The sequence below is a fragment of the Somniosus microcephalus genome, chromosome 26 (assembly GCF_052327205.1).
Source record: "Somniosus microcephalus isolate GS21.2 chromosome 26, FLI_Smic_1.0, whole genome shotgun sequence".
Classification (NCBI taxonomy): domain Eukaryota; kingdom Metazoa; phylum Chordata; class Chondrichthyes; order Squaliformes; family Somniosidae; genus Somniosus; species Somniosus microcephalus.
Window position 1 is genome coordinate 31,599,173 of NC_141012.1, and position 17,692 is coordinate 31,616,864.

Below are 17,692 nucleotides of genomic sequence, written 5' to 3' on the forward strand. Positions count from 1 at the left end.
ATAAGACCAGAATTCTTTCATAAGGTAGTGTATTTTTCGGAACAGGTTATATGGCTTATTCCTTCACATCCTGTCCACAAAAAGCAGGACAAATCCAACCCGGCCAATTACCACCCCATCAGTCTACTCTCAATCATCAGCAAAGTGATGGAAGGTGGCATCGACAGTGCTATCAAGTGGCACTTACTCACCAATAGCCTGCTCACTGATGCCCCGTTTGGGTTCCACCAAGACCACTCGGCGCCCGAGACTACAAAATGCTGCAGTACAAAGGGATCTAGGGGTTCTAGTACATGAAACGTAAAAAGATAGAACGCAGGTACAGCAAGTAATTAGGAAGACCAATGGAATGTTGGCCTTTATTGCAAGGGGGATGGAGTATAAAAGTAGGGAAGTTTTAATGCAACTTTACAGGGCGCTGGTGAGACCGCACCTGGAGTACTGCGTACAGTTTTGGTCTCCATATTTAAGGAAGGATATACGTACTTGAATTGGAGGCAATGCAGAGAAGGTTCACTAGGTTGATTCCTGGGATGAAGGGGTTGACGTATGACAAAAGGTTAAGCAGGTTGGGCCTATACTCATTGGAGTTTAGAAGAAGGAGAGGTGATCTTATTGAAACATATATGATTCTGAGGGGGATTGACAGGGTAGATGCTGAGAGGATGTTTCCCTTAGTGGGGGTATCTAGAACTAGGGGACATAGTTTCAGAATAAGGGGTCAGCCATTTAAGGCGGAGATGAGAAGGAATTTCTTTTCTCAGAGGGCCGTGAATCTTTGGAATTCTCTACCCCAGAGAGCTGTGGAGGCGGAGTCATTGAATATATTCAAGGCAGCGATTGACAGACATTTGAACTACAAAGGAGATAAGGGGTATGGGGAGAGAGCGGGAAAGTGGTGTTGAGGCAAAGATTGGATCAGCCATGATCTTATTGAATGGTGGAGCTGGCTCGAGGGGCCAATTGGCCTACTCCTGCTCCTGTTTCTTATGTTCTTATGCTCTTATGATCTCATTACAGCCTTGGTCCAAACATGGACAAAGGAGCTGAATTCCAGAGGTGAGGTGAGAGTGACTGCCCTTGACATCAACGCAGCATTTGACCGAGTGTGGCATAAAGGAGCCTTGCTAAAACTGAAGTCAATGGGGATCGGGGGGAAAATTCTCCACTGGCTGGAGTCATACCTAGCACAAAGGAAGATAGTTGTGGTGGTTGACAATCAATCATCTCAGCCCCAGGACATCGCTGCAGGAGTTCCTCAGGGCAGTGTCCTAGGCCCAACCATCTTCAGCTGCTTCAGCAATTACCTTCCCTCCAACATAAGGTCAGAAATGGGGATGTTTGCTGATGACTGCACAGTGTTCAGCGCCATTCACAACTCTTCAGATAATGAAGCAGTCTATGCCCGCATGCAACAAGACCTGGATGACATTCAGGCTTGGGCTGATAAGTGGCAGGTAACATTCGCGCCACAGAAGTGCCAGGCAATGACTATCTCCAACAAGTGAGAGTCTAACCTCCTCCCGTTGACATTCGCCGAATCTCCCACCATCAACATCTACAAGGCACAGGTCAGGAGTGTGATGGAATACTCTTCACCTGCCTGGATGAGTGCAGCTCCAACAACACTCAAGAAGCTCAACTCCATCCAGAACAAAGCAGCCCGCTTGATTGGCACCTCATCCATCACCTTAAACATTCACTCCCTCCACCACTGGTGTACCGTGGCTGCAGTGTATATCATCTACAAGATGCACTGCAGCAACTCGCCAAGGCTTCTTTGGCAACACCTCCCAAACCCGCGACCCCTTCCACTTAGAAGGACAAGGGCAGCAGGCGTATGGGAGCACCACCACCTGCAAGTTCCCCTCCAAGTCACACACCATCCTGACTCAGAAGTGTATTGCCGATCCTTCATCGTCATTAAGTCAAAATACTGGAAATCCCTACTTAGCAGCACTGTGGGAGTACCTTCACCACACGGACTGCAGCGGCTCGAGAATGTGGCTCACCACCACCTTCTCAAGGGCAACTAGGGATGGGCAATAAATGCCGGCCTAGCCAGTGACGCCCACATCCCATGAATGAGTAAAAGAGACAGCTTTTTGATAGATTGTATCAATGTAAAAAGTAATGATTTTCCTTAAAGGATCAAGTTTATGTTCAGTGTTAGTGCTGAAGCTTCTTTGCTGTCATAACATTTTGAGGAGAATGGTATAGTTTATAATGACTGTAAATTTACTGTTTGTACTGACTACTGTTCATTTACATATTTAATATTCCATAACTTTGTTGGCTTATAGCCTTCTGAGGTTGAGGAGCTCACATGACATATTGCAGTAAGCCAGACAGTAACAAGGGTTCACTGTTCGATCTCTGGATCTCTCCACATTTACCAATATTGGAGAGCTGAATGCACAATCTGGTTCATAAGGGACGTGAGGCTCACTTCAGTGAGTGGACTGGTCAGGGATGCTGAACCTAAGGACAATAGCCAGTGTAAAGAGCCAAAAATGCCAGCTTTAGAATGATTGTACAAGTCCCTTTAGGTGTAAATGTACATATACTGATTTGCACTTGTTGTTAAATCCTAATGTGATCTCGAAAGTTTGCATTCAGTAAATACTGTTCTTTCAGCTAAAGCTACCAGCTATTAGATTGGAGTTATACTCCAACAATTAGGAAGCCCAGACTCTGTGAGAGAGCTTTCTTGAGGGGTATTACACATTTACATTGGGATTTAACTCTAGACCTAATCTGCCACTTTCATTTTGATGCACACTCAAAGCTTCTTGGCATCGATACAAAAGTTGCAATTTAATAGTGCCTTAATTTTTAAGTGAACAAATCAAGTTAATAGAAGTTTAATCCTTAATGAGCTAGACTTGTCTTAAAATGTCCAATTAATAACCTCCTCAAAACTATTACAGATCCAGCAGAGAGCATTATAATCTTAAAGGAAAATTATGCAGGATTCTCCCAGTCGAACTGTAAATCCGACAGACTTTATATTATGCCTTTTATAATCTCAAAATCCTGATGAGTTTTATTTAGCACAGCAGCTAAAAATGCCACAAAGTTAGCAATAATTAGCAATATATCAGCAAACTTTTGGAGAGTGAACACAAAAGCCTATTACACTGAAAGAAAATGTCACAGTGGTCAATCTTTAGCTATCATCATTGTAGCACAATGCTTCATGGAAACATATAAAAATAGGAGCAGGAGTAGGCCATTTGGCCCTTCGAGCCTGCTCCACCATTCAATATGATCATGGCTGATCCTCTATCTCAATACCATATTCCCGCTCTCTCCCCATACCCCTTGATGCCTTTTGTGTCTAGAAATCTATCTCCTTCTTAAATATATTCACTGACTTGGCCTCCACAGCCTTCTGTGGTAGAGAATTCCACAGGTTCACCACCCTCTGAGAGAAGAAATTTCTCCTCGTCTCAGTCCTGAGACTGTGACCCCTCGTTCTCGACCCCCCATCCAGGGGAACCATCCTCCCTGCGTCCAGTCTGTCTAGCCCTGTCAGAATTTTATACGTTTCAATGAGATCCCCTCCCATTCTTCTAAAAAGGTGCAACGTGAGAAAGTTTCAATCACATTGTGCAATTGGCTCCCTTAGTGAGCACTTGTACTTACAATGCTTTCATTGTAGCTCTTACAGATCATTAGAGCACTGTGGGATATTGTCTTCCATTATGCAAGGTGGACTGTATGATTTATGTGAGACCTACTCCATTTTGCTGAATCATAATTTAATAAATCTATCCTACAGCATTTGGTCTAAAATGGGTTTCTCATTACACTCATAACCCACCATGACTGACACCAAAATGCCAAGGTACAGAATGCAGTGAATAATACCAGATAAAAGTTTGCTGTATAAAGTTATAACCAATTTCTTCAGGAAATTTGACATCTCAGCCCAAAACAAATGCATCATTTATGAGGGTCCCACAAAGCATATTAATGATGGGAATAGTGTCATCTCTCTCTCTCTCTCTCTCTCTCTCTTTCTCTCTCTCCTTCATAACATTCGCATACTTTGAAAAAGACACACATTGGATGTGATTAATTGGAAACCTGTTGAACTATGAAAACAGCCATTTAAGATACTTAAAATTTAATGAAAACTTGATTCGCAATAAAATAGATCACCAGAATACAAAAAGCATCCGAATAAATAGCACCATTCAGTTAAATGGTTTGAATCAGACTGGCTTGATCACGCAATCTAATGGCAAAATGATGTCGGGATGATTTGATTTGCGATTCAACCATGTCAGCCAGGATTATAACCTTGTCCCTTCCGAGTTGCTAAAGGAGGGAAAATAAAGATGACAGATGTCAGGTACCCTTAAAGTTCAACGTATATAATAAGTCATAATCTCAATGGAGGAGGTTGTCAGTTGGCAAATCTCATTCCTTAAGGATTCATCTGGGAAGGGCTCTGACTTGCAACGGATAACTCAGAGAACGTGTCCTCTGGTTTCTATGCATTAGTTGCATTATAAACATAACGGGAAGATTTTCACCACTTGCCATTCGGTAAACCCATTCTTCTAAAACACTTGAAGATCTTGCCAGAAGGTGGTGAACCTGTGGAATTCTCTACCACAGAAGGCTGTGGAGGCCAAGTCACTGTATATATTTAAGAGGGAGATAGATAGATTTCTAGACACAAAAGGCATCAAGGGGTATGGGGAGAGAGCGGGACTATGGTATTGAGATAGAGGATCAGCCATGATCATATTGAATGGCGGAGCAGGCTCGAAGGGCCGACTGGCCTACTCCTGCTCCTATTTTTCTATGTTTCTATGTTTAAGTAGTGAACATGGGAAATCTTGCTGTATTGCAAACAAATAGCAACTGGAGGAAATCTCCCCCCTTGGTTTGTTCATGTAAAAAAAAGCTTTCAAGATTCGACTGGATTCAGCTTTTGGATGCAAGCACATCTCACCACATCAATGAAGAAGTATATAATGTATAAAATGGAAAGGATATTTGAAGATAGTGAAGGTTAAGTACAAAGAATTTCCTAAAATTCTACTGCTCAGAGAAAGATATTATTTGTAAGTGCATAGAATATAAAAAGATTAGCACTCAACAGAGCAGAATGTAAAGGGCAAAAGATAATCATTCTTCTCTAAAAGAAATGAGAAACTTTTTGTACTGGCAATAGACACAAAAACTGAATTATGATTCTTTGGGGTCTATCTTATAAAGCCTACTTCAAAATCATCACCTTCGTATCCTTAAGGACTATACAACCTGACTGATTTTGGCAAGATTAATTAATCCAGGAGCTTTAAGAACTGGTAGAATGTATTTGTAGACCTAGGAATAACAGGGTAGATACTTATATTCACTGCCTGAGCAATAATCTGGTGGGATGGATTACCTGTCCTTTCTAGAACCCGAATAGTTTTAATTCTATTGAAATCAATGGGATGAAAATCAAGTGGGTTCTATAAAGGACGTGTAATCAACCCCACGAGATTACTGTCCAAATGGTGAAGATGAAAATCTACCCCATCTATGCCAACTGTCAGATGATATTAAAGCCTATAGTGCAGAGGCCTTGGCACCGTATATGGTTTAGAGTTGAAAAGTCAGCAGCGTCAATGATTTGAAAGGAAAGAAAACTTGCATTTACACAGCGCCTTTCACAAGCTCAGGATGTCCCAAAGCACTTTACAGCCAATGAAGTACTTTTGAAGTTTAGTCACTGTTGTAATGTAGGAAACATGGCAGCCAATTTGCACACAGCAAGCTCCTACAAACAGCAATGTGATAATGACCAGATAATCTGTTTTAGTAATGTTAATTGAGGGATAAATATTGGCCAGGACACTGGGGATAACTTCTCTGCTTTTCTTCGAAATAGTGCCATGGGATCTTTTACGTCCACCTGAGAGAGCAGACGGGGCCTCGGTTTAACGTCTCATCCGCAAGACAGCACCTCCAACAGTGCAGCACTCCACTGCACTGGAGCGTCAGCCTAGACTTTTGTGCTCAAGTCTCTGAAGTGGGACTTGAACCCACAACCTTCTGACTCAGAGATGAGTTGAGGGTAGAAATGTCTGCTTGATCCATCTGAAAAGACTTCAGAGGACCCTAGCTTTAGTAAGACTGAGAAAGTTGACATACTTGGGCTGAAAAGGTTAAACAGCCCCACTGAGAGTTGGATGTGTACGAGCTGCATGCTATATTCTTGGATTCTAAATTCAAGCATAACCTTAATTCACTGTTTAGAATTTAGGAATAACCATTCGGGCAAATAATCCTAACAGTCTTATTTCACTCCTTATGCCTTCCATACATTTTGTTGCAAACAAATCAGTGGGCAAGAAGCTCCTGAAATCCATTATTTGTGAAATGCAAATCTTCTCCACCCTGGGACCAGTCAGCTTTCTATAGTGACAACTTTTTAAGCAGCGTCCAATTCCAATCATGTTTAGTTTGATCAAAAAGTCTATGGGGGAGAAATTGGGTGAGTAGCGCCACCTGTTAGCGCCTAAAGAGGCAGTCAGTGGCTGTAGCGCCACTGGCTGCACCTCCTGCGATATTCAGCAGGGGCGCTAATGGTGGCGTTAGCCTTTTGCGCTGCGCCGCCACCGATGACGTCATCGGTGTGCGCAGCGCCCCATTTGCGCCCCGATCGCGATATTTGGTAGCGAATGCCGCTGTAGCGCCGTTCACTACCCGCGCCCGGTTCACGGGGCCTTGCTGCGCTGGCAGAGGCGCAAGTTAAGGTGGAGGTGCGGGGTGGCCGCTTTTTTGGCGGCCGCCTGCCAGCACCTCCGTCCCCGGCCTCCTGGTCCCCCCCCCTCGCGGCATTGCCAGCTGTTTCCCGAGAGTCCGGCCCTTCTTCTTGGTGCCGGGCTCTTTTGCCGGCACTCGCGATCGGGGCTCGCGCTGCTGCAGGCCCCTCCCCCTTAACAGGGGGAGGAAGGCCTGCAGTACCGCAGCGTGCCGTGCCGCAGCGTGTGGCGCTGCGGCACGTAGCGCTGCGAAATTCACTTTCAGCGCCCTAAGAGGGACGCGGAGCGCCTCGAGCCGCGTCCCGTCTCCCTCTAGGGGCACTTCAACTGAATTTGCGGCGATCGCTAATGCGGCGATCACGGCGCAAATTCCAGCGCCCAGGCGAACTTTGCGCCGCTTGGGTGCCTCAGGCCAATTTCTAGGCCTATGAGTTTGTAATATTGCAAATCATTGGTCTGGACTGCCAATAACAGTGGTCCTGTTTTAAAATTCTCATCCATGCTTTCAAAACTCTCCATGGCCTCGCCCCTACCAAGCTCTCTGAGCACCTCCAATTCTGGCCTCCTGAGCATCCCCGATTTTCATCACTCCACCATTGGCGGCTGTGCCTTCAGCTGCCTAGGCTCTAAGCTCTGAATTCCCTCCCTAAACCTCTCTGCCTCTCTATCTCTCTTTTGTCCTTTAAGACCCTCCTTAAAGCCTGTCTCTTTGACCAAGCTTTTGGTCACCTGTCCTGATACCTCCTTATGTGGCTCAGCGTCAAATATTGTTTGATAACACTCCTGTGACGCTCCTTGGGATGTTTTACTGTGTTAAAGGCGTTATATAAATGCAAGTTGTTATTGTTGCCTTACTACAACTGCAGTGTTCCATTTAATGATTCTCATATTGTCCCTCTTTCCAGGAATTGAGAAAATCAACAGTTGAAAGAAATTGTCATCCAACTTGGTAATGTCTATTGAGATAATATTATAAGCCCATTTATCTGGTTTTCTTCCTTGTTCTAAATCCAGATATTCTGGCATAACCTTCCTTAATGTATCTTGCGATGGGACCATATCTGACTTTTCATAAAGGGGTGCCAGCCATTGAATTTGACATCTTGAGATTCTTGTAATTGGCTTTGGGAGCGAAGTGAACAAGTAACAGTCCTAAATGATTGAATCCATTGGGAGGTGTGGGTAGGCAGTACATCTGGGAGTGGCTGCGAGGTGTCAGAGCAATGACAATTTTCCCTCGGGTATTTGTGAAGAATGAGAACTGGGTCTTGAAGTCACAGAAGTAATCAGTGCAAATTGGGACGGTCCCATTAATGAGACAGAAATGAGAACTCTTGATAGCTACCCAAATTATTCTAACTATCTGAAGGAAAAGGTATGTGATCTAGATTAAGATCTATGTATAGATGGGTCTGCGTGGTAAACTGCGTGGTAAGCATTGCAACTAACAGTCATTAAAAGTAGGGCGACCAGTATTAGTAGAGAGAATCCTTCCTTGAAGTTGTTAAGTAGAACTTTTGTATAAATCGGAGATAATTGAATGCAAGGTAGGCATTTGATGTACTAGCTATGTTTCTTTGCCTTGCAGTTCATGACTTACAAAGGCGAGGTGTTGACGGCTCCACAAAAGAGGAAGGGAAATATTACATACTGCATCCGTTTTAGCTAAAATTTAATATTCAAATCTGTTAAACAAATCAAGTCGGAGAGGTTACTCAACTTCTTTTCAAGTGGAACAGAAAGTGCAGTTCGTGTTCCTTGGAAGTAGTGTGAGAGGGCAATCCATGATAAAGTAATCACATTGAATGGGGTGGGCTTTCTGGGCTGATTGGACTTCTCTCACTCTGGATAGTTTAATGTTCTGATGTAAGTGTGTTATTCGCTCCAATTTTAACGGGATTGCATAAACCGAAGCTGGCGGCTCACCTGGAAACGAGAGCAATAGCGCAGGCTGGCCAATTTTAACTGCCTTGCCTCATTTGCATAAAATTGACAGGCTGGCCAGCCCATCAGGCCGCCGGCCCTCCCAACATTTCCGATGGCCAGTGTTTAAAGTGCTTACAATTTAAAGCGACTATCACTGGCCGGCCTCCCACCTGCCACCCTCCGAAAACTTGAGCTCCTCCAAAACTCAGCTGTCTGTATCCTAACTCGCACCAAGTCGTGTTGACCCCATGTGCTCGCTGACCTACATTGGCTCATGGTCCGGCAGTGCCTCAACTTTAAAATTCTCATCTTTGTGTTTAAATTCGACCATGGCCCCACCCTGTGGAACCATCAACCCTACAACCCTTCGAGATCTCTTTGCTTCTCCAATTTTGGCCTCTTAGCCATCCCGGTTTTATTTACTCCACCATTGGCAGCCTGCCTTTAAGCTTCCTAAAGCCTAATCTCTGGAGTTCCCTCCCTAAACCTCTCTGCCTCTCTACCTCTCTCTCCTCCTTTAAGACGCTCCTTAAAACCTAACTCTTTGACTAAGATTTTGGGTGCCTGTCCTAATATCTCTTTATGTGGCTCGGTGTCAAATTTTGTCTGAAAAAGCACCTGTGAAGCACCTTGGGATGTTTGACTATGATACAGGCGCTATATAAATGCAAGTTGTTGTTGAATGCACCTCTTAGAGGCAGCATTCATGAAGGTAAATACCGCTGGGAGTTCCTACAGGGAAGCTATGAAAGTTTCAGGATCGCTGGCAAGAGAGGGAAGGTAGCCCTCAGGTTCTCTGACACCTCACTGGAGGTGTTGGCATTAGCTGTGGTGGCCAGGAGGGATGTCCAATTCCCCAAAAGTGGGAAGAAGAAGCCCAACGCTCTCACCAAAAACATTTGGCTGGAGGTGGCGCAAGAATTGAGCATCACCAAGATGGCCTGGATCCAGTGCCGAGAAAGATTCAATGATCTCACTAGGTCGGGAAAGGAGAGTACAGCTCCTCCTTTACCCATCTCTTGCAGATCCCCTGCTCACAGTCCCTCTCCTCCTTCCTCTGCCATTCACATCAATCACCACCCCTGCATCACTTCACCACCAATCACAAAGGCACACTGTACCACCGCCCATCTTCATTCCTGACACACACTCACCTCTTGCTTCCTCCCTTCACTGCTGCCACTCACTCCATCCTGTTCTTATCTGCTTTCAATGCTTAACCTGCACTTTCTGTCATCGCAGCGCCTCAATTCACACTCAAGTCAATTACTGCACCAGTAATGATGTATGATATCCCCATTCTCATGCCATCTTCCTTCTTTCCCCTCTCACCTTATGCACTATATCTAGAAACACCATTGCATCTTCACTAGCCACTCATAACTCTCTCTTTCCTCTTCTGCAGGAGAAGAGAGTGCCCAATAATAGGGAGAGGACCAGGACCAGTGGAGGACCACACCATTTTGTGACCCTTAGCCAGGCAGAGGAACAAGCACTGGAAATTAGTGGGGCATCCAGCATTGGCGATGGGGAGGTTGGCGCTCCGTTAAGCAGGGTGACTGTTTCTCACTTGTACCCCTTCATCTACCACAAGCAACTGCAGCCCACATCCAAACCTCAACCAGTATGGTCAAACCTTTCATGTGCTCCTATCCAGCTTCTCATTTCCATCCTAACTCTTCTCCCTTTCTTCTTCTCTCTAGGTATTTCTCATCACCAAGAACAACTGCTGCCTCCTGCGGAAGAAGACACCTCGGAGGAAGACATCCACCCTGAGGATCCAGCGTCATGCGGCACATCCCTCCCAGGCACCAGCGCAGAGATTGGCACTCCACGTGGGGTTGAGCGCAAGCTAGAGGGGCCTATACCTGGTGAGTCACACAGCACGAGTGAGCAGGAGTGGATAGTGGTGGCAATCGAGGCGATGATGGGCTAGCGGGGGCCATCCTCTCCTAGAAACATGGAACTCCAAGGCTCAGACAGAAATAAGAAAATGTATGAGGTATTGGCAAGCCTGCCAAACACTTTGACCACCCAAGTAGGAAGGATGGAGGAGTTTTTGTCCAGCATCTGTGGGGTGCTATCGCAGGGCATTTCCACATTGGACCCTGGATTGTGTGGCCACCTCCAAGGACACTGCACTGGGCCCTCACACCAAGAGTCTGTGTCACCATTCTTTGCAGTTTTGATGCAAACTCAGACGGTTGCCATAAAGACTCTGGGCTCCATCGTCTGCTCCACGTTGGAGAAAATGGTGGACTGAATATATAGGGGCTTTCAAAGCATTACTCATGGCCTAAAATCTGCTCTCCTGCAGCTCAGTGGGAACCCTATGGGAGGGAGATTCGCACTATGGGCGCAATACATGCTGCCCTCTTGGCACTCTTGCTGTTTTCTGGATTCTGGAGCGATCCCAGCGGATTGGAAAGCCGCTAATGTAACACCCCTATTCAAGAAAGGAAGGAGACAGAAAGCAGGAAACTATAGGCCAATCAGCCTAACATCTGTCATTGGGAAAATGCTGGAATCCATTACAGTATTAAGGAAGTAATAGCAGGACATTTAGAAAATCATAATACAATCAAGCAGAGTCAACATGGTTTTATGAAAGGGAAATTGTGTTTGACAAATTTACTAGAGTTCTTTGAGGATGTAACGAATAGGGTGGATAAAGGAAAAACCAGTAGATCTTGTGTATTTGGATTTCCAGAAGGCATTTGATAAGGTGCCACATAAAAGGTTACTGCACAAGATAAGAGCTCACGGGGTTGGGGGTAATATATTAGCATGGATAGAGGATTGGCTAACTAACAGAAAACAGAGAGTCGGGATAAATGGGTCATTTTCAGGTTGGCAATCTGTAACTAGTGGGATGCCACAGGGATCAGTGCTGGGGCCTCAACTATTTACAATCTATATTAATGACTTAGATGAAGGGACCGAGTGTACTGTAGCCAAATTGGCTGATGATACAAAGATAGGTGGGAAAGCAAGTTGTGAGGAGGACACCGAGTCTGCAAAGGGATATAGATAGGTTAAGTGAGTGGGCAAACATTTGGCAGGTGGGAAAATGTGAGGTTATCCACTTTAGTAGGAAGAATAAAAAAGCAAATTATTATTTGAATGGAGGGAAACTACAAAATGCTGCGGTACAGAGGGATCTGGGGGTCCTCATACATGAAACACAAAAAGTCAGCATGCAGGTACAGCAAGTAATTAGGAAGGCAAATGGAATGTTGGCCTTTATTGCAAGGGGGATAGAGTATAAAAGTAGGGAAGTCTTGCTACAACTGTACAGGGTATTGGTGAGATCACACCTACAGTACTGCGTACAGTTTTGGTCTCCTTATTTAAGGAGGGATATACTTGCATTGGAGGCAGTTCAGAGAAGGTTCACAAGGTTGATTCCTGAGATGAAGAGGTTGTCCTATGAAGAAAGGTTGAGCAGGTTGGGCCTATACTCATTGGAGTTTAGAAGAATGAGAGGTGATCTTATTGAAACATATAGGGGGAAAATTTTGTTTGATTTGTGCCTCCCGTTAGCACCCTAAGAGGGCTCTAAGAGGGCGCTAATGGGGCGCAAAGCAAATAGTGCCCGGGCGTGGTGCTGCTAACGCCTCCCGCAAAATTCAGCGGAAGGATAGTGGCGGCGGTAACCGTTAGCGCCCTGTGGCGCTGCGCCTCAGGCGATGGTGTCATCACCTTGCGCAGCACCCCGCTCGCACCCCAGCCGTGACCTTTGGTAGCGCCCTTTGACTTACCGCTGAATGCTATGTTCGACAGGGTTAGGGAGGGTGTACGTGCGGCCGGGGTGGCGCAAATTAAAGGGGAGGTGCCGGGCAACCATTTTTTGTTGCTGGCCGCCAGCCAGCACCTGCCCCCTCTGCCGTCCCCAGCCTCCTGTGAAGCCCCCGCCGCGGGGTACTGGCTGCGCTCCGTGAGCCCGGCACATCTCTTGAGTGCCGGGCTCTTTTGCCGGCACTCCGATCCCTGGTGGCCCAGCTGGGCCCCGGGTCGTGCTGCGCTAGGCCCCTCCCCTTTAATAAAGGGAGGAAGGACTGCAGTACCGTGGCTCAACGTGCCACGGAGCGTGGCGCTGTGGCACATAGCGCCGCGATATTCACTCGCAGCACCCCAAGAGGGAGGCGGGGCGCTTCCAGTAGCACCCTGCTTCCCTCTTGGGGCGCTACCAATGAATTTCGGACGTGGGGGCGCTGAGTTTTTTGGGGGCAAAGTTAGTGCCCCAAAGGGGGCGTGACCTAATTTTACCTCCATAAGATTCTGAGGGGCTTGACAGGGTAGATGCATGGAGGGTGTTTCCCCTCGTGGAGGAAACTAGAACTGGGGGGCATAGTTTCAGGATAAGGGGTCACCCATTTAAAACAGAGATGAGGAGGAATTTCTTCTCTCAGAGGGTCATAAATCTGTGTACTTCTCTACTCCAGAGAGCTGTGGAGGCTCAGTCTTTGAATATATTCAAGGCGGAGACAGACAGATATTTGACTACAGGGGAGTCAAGGATTATGGGGAGCGGGCAGGGAAGTGGAGTTGAGGCCAAGATCAGATCAGCCATGATCTTATTGAATGGCGGAGCAGGCTCGAGAGGCCCAATGGACTACTCCTGCTCCTATTTCTTACGTTTCTATGTTCATCTGCCCGGAAAGATATGTATCATCTGTCCCTGCCAAATAGTGCATATGTGACCTACCTGATGCACATGTGGGCGGCTTACTGACCTAGAATCATAGAATCATAGAAAAGTACAGCACAGAAGGTGGCCATTGGGCCCATGAAGTCTGTGCCAGCTCTTTCGAAGAGCAATCCAGTCAGTCCTACTCCACCGCTCTTTCCCCATATCTTAGAGTCATAGGCCTGGAAATTGGCCTGAGGCGCGCAAGCGGCGCAAAGTTCGCCTGGGCGCTGGAATTTGCGCCGCGATCGCCGCATTAGCAATCGCTGCAAATTCAGTTGAAGTGCCCCTAGAGGGAGACGGGGCGCGGCTCGAGGCGCTCCGCGTCCCTCTTAGGGCGCTGAAAGTGAATTTCGCAGCGCCACACGCTGCGGCACGGCACGCTGCGGTACTGCAGGCCTTCCTCCCACTGTTAAGGGGGAGGGGCCTGCAGCTGCGTGAGCCCCGATCGCGAGTGCCGGCAAAAGAGCCCGGCACCAACGAGAAGTGCCGGACTCTCAGGAAACAGCTGGCAATGCTGCGGGGGGGGGGGACCAGGAGGCCGGGGATGGAGGTGCTGGCAGGCGGCCGCCAAAAAAGCGGCCGCCCCGCACCTCCACCTTAACTTGCGCCTCTGCCGGCGCAGCAAGGCCCTGTGAACCGGGCGCGGGTAGCGAACGGCGCTACAGCGGCGTTCGCTACCAAATATCGCGATCGGGCGCGAATGGGGCACTGCGCACACCGATGACGTCATCGGTGGCGGCGCAGCACAAAAGGCTAATGCCACCATTAGCGCCCCTGCTGAATATCGCAGGAGGCGCAGCCAGTGGCGCTACAGCCACTGACTGCCTCTTTAGGCGCTAACAGGTGGCGCTACTCACCCAATTTCTCCCCCATAGAGTCATAGAGTTATACAGCACAGAAAGAGGCCCTTCGGCCCATCGTGTCCGCACCGGCCATCAGGCCCTGTCTAATCTAATCCCATTTTCCAGCATTTGGTCCATAGCCTTGTATGCTATGGCATTTCAAGTGCTCATCCAAATGATTCTTGAATGTTGTGAGGGTTCCTGCCTCTACCACCCTTTCAGGCAGTGAGTTCCAGATTCCAACCACCCTCTGGGTGAAAAAGTTCTTCCTCAAATCCCCTCTAAACCTCCTGCCCCTTACCTTGAATCTATGCCCCCTTGTTATTGACCCCTCTACTAAGGGAAAAAGTTCCTTTCTATCTACCCTATCTATGCCCCTCATAATTTTGTACACCTCAATCAGGTCCCCCCTCAGCCTTCTCTGCTCCAAGGAAAACAACCCCAGCCTGTCCAGTCTTTCTTCATAGCTGAAGCACTCCAGCCCAGGTAACATCCTGGTGAATCTCCTCTGCACCCTCTCCAAAGCAATCGCATCCTTCCTATAGTGTGGCGACCAGAACTGCACAAAGTATTCCAGCTGTGGCCTAACCAGCGTTTTGTACAGCTCCATCATAACCTCCCTGCTCTTATATTCTATGCCTCGGCTAATGAAGGTAAGTATCCCATATGCCTTTTTAACCACCTTATCCACCTGTTCTGCTGCCTTCAGGGATCTATGTACATGCACACCAAGGTCCCTCTGATCCTCTGTCTTTCCTAGGGTCTTACCATTCATTGTGTATTCCCTTGCCTTGTTAGTCCCTCCAAAATGCATCACCTCACACTTTTCAGGGTTAAATTCCATTTGCCACTGTTCCGCCCATCTGTCCAACCCATCTATATCGTCCTGCAGACTGAGGCTACCCTCCTCGTTATTTACCACCCCACCAATTTTCGTGTCATCTGCGAACTTACTGATCATACCTTATACATTCACATCCAAATCTTTAATGTAGACCACAAACAGCAAGGGGCCCAGCATCGATCCCTGCGGTACCCCACTGGACACAGGCTTCCAGTCACAAAAACAACCTTCGACCATCACCCTCTGCCTTCTGCCACTAAGCCAGTTTTGGATCCAATGTGCCAAGCCTCGATGTTGTCCCTCCTGGTCTACGGTCTGACTTCCCCCAACACCCTTGTCCTTTCCGCTCCCTGGCTGTGGCCTACCAGCGCAGGCCTCTCCCGTCCAATAGCCAGGCAGCCTCTCAATCTGGCTGGCTGTTGGCCGGGAAACAGAGAATTTTTTTTTAAATGAGATCCTGCCGTTAAATTCGGCAGGACCTTTGGGAAACCTCCGGGTTTCCCGGCTGCCACAACCCCCTGTTGATCTCTCCCCGTTTCCCCGTAAGTATCGGGGCCAAAGTATCTATTTGGGAGTATTTCATGTTCAGATTCAGTAAAGAATAAAGTACTTCAGTCGATGTGCATGTGCACAGCTGTTTCCCAAGTCCCACCATATTTTCGCACTTATCAAGGTAGATGTCAAGGTTAGAGCTACAGTATCAAAAGCCAATGTTTGAAGTACATTTTTTAGTTTTAACACATGTTCCAGGGCGATGGGGGCATCGGAGAGCTGATGTTACAATGCTGTGCTCCTGCCGGCCACCTCGGCTACTGACAGCACAGATGGGGGATTGGGGGACTCCTCCCCCAATCGCCTGTCAATCAGTTGGTTCCTGGCCATCTGATGGTAAAGCATTGGGAGTTTGGGTCGGGTGGGATGTTAAAATGTTAAAAATTTCAAACAAGAACCAACTCATCTCGAACCCACCCACTTCCGGTTTAAATGGAGGCGGGACGAGGGGCGGACGACCAATCCGCTCTCAGGAGGTGGGTCGGTTGTTAAAACCTTTTAAGGAGGCTGCGTGCCTTCATTTTAACAAGTTTTCCATTTTTAACTACTGTCGGAAGGTTTTCCCAGGCCTGGAGAAACCTGACAGGTAAAAGGAGGTGAGAGGGGCTAGCTGCATAAGGTAAGTGCCTTTACAGCAGTGCTTGTGGGCCAGGAGGAGCAGGAATGTTTACCCCCGGCCCTACAAGCTGATCCTTTAAAATACCCCTGCACCTTCACGATCTCTCCCCATTCCTCCCTTGATATCTCATCACTGCCCCCCACCGATCTCCCACCTCGCATGATTTGCCCCTGCACAATCTGTCAGCTTCCCCCCCACCCCCACCGCGATCTCTCCCCCCCCTCACCCACCACCACTAAACCTGCCGGCTCCTCGCCTGCAGCCTTTTCCAGAACTTTCCACATCTGACAGGAAGCCAAGCCTGTCAATCAGGCTGGCTGTCAGGTACGGAACCTGTGGGAAAAAATTCACACACGCCCTGGAGTTAAACCTTCACAGCGTTCGGGGAAACCCTCACTTCTAGGTTACTCCTTCACCCCCCTGCACGGAAACCACGCCTCAGTAAATATCGGGGCCATTGTCTCTGTGGTCTTGTGGGAGGAAATGTTTGTTGGCAATGTTGGTAGATTAATCAATGCAAGGCATTCCTGAGCTCGATCCCTGCTGGCTTAGAGGTGGATATAAATCTATTTACCCAGGTGACTGTGCTTCACGGTGCTCTAGGAAGGCTTGCAGTTCTATGATCACATCTTTAGTTTTGTCTTTATGAAGACCCACACTTCTGATCCTCAAAGCTGAAGGCATAATCTCCGAATCCTTGAATCCTCATCCTTTGCCATTGTCGTCTGCAAGATGAGGTAGAGACAGCAGAAACCTACGTCTTATGGTCCCTTTTGTAATAGTTAGAAAACGGCAATTCATGTCAACAATTCTGTTTGTCATTCTCTGAATAATTCCACGTAGACGTCGGTTAAGACCAAAATTTGAAATGGACATTCACCAGAAAAATCAAGGAAACAAGCAGGGAAAATAATTAAATTTAAAAGATAAAGATTGATTAGGTTTATTCAGCTTAAAATTCCAAATTGTAAAATATGAGATGAAAATATGACAGGTGCATCACCTTATAAAAATCTGTCAACCGAAGAAAGAGGCCACTGTTATTTTAATTCTTTTATGTTGCATTCTTTTTTTTGATCCAACATTGTTCAAGGCAATGTGTAATAAGGGCACCAATACAATTTTGGTGCACACTTCATTACTCTTGTGGTATAGTATGCTCATTATCATACTGTATAATCCATTATTATCTAATTATCTGTACTCTGATATATCAGGCATCTTCTGTCACAGAGAACATTTTTTCTAACTTGATAAGTCACCTTCTGTGTAATTTTGTAATTGTTCAGAGGTTGTAAATTGGTCCCAAAATGAAACAGTGTAGTCAAAAACAATAGAACATAAAGGTAAAGTCTGGTCATTTCAGCTAATGGGCCAGGAGTCAGGACTGGAGAATTGTATCTATGAGGAAAGATTGGATAAGCAGCAGTTGTTTTCTTTGGA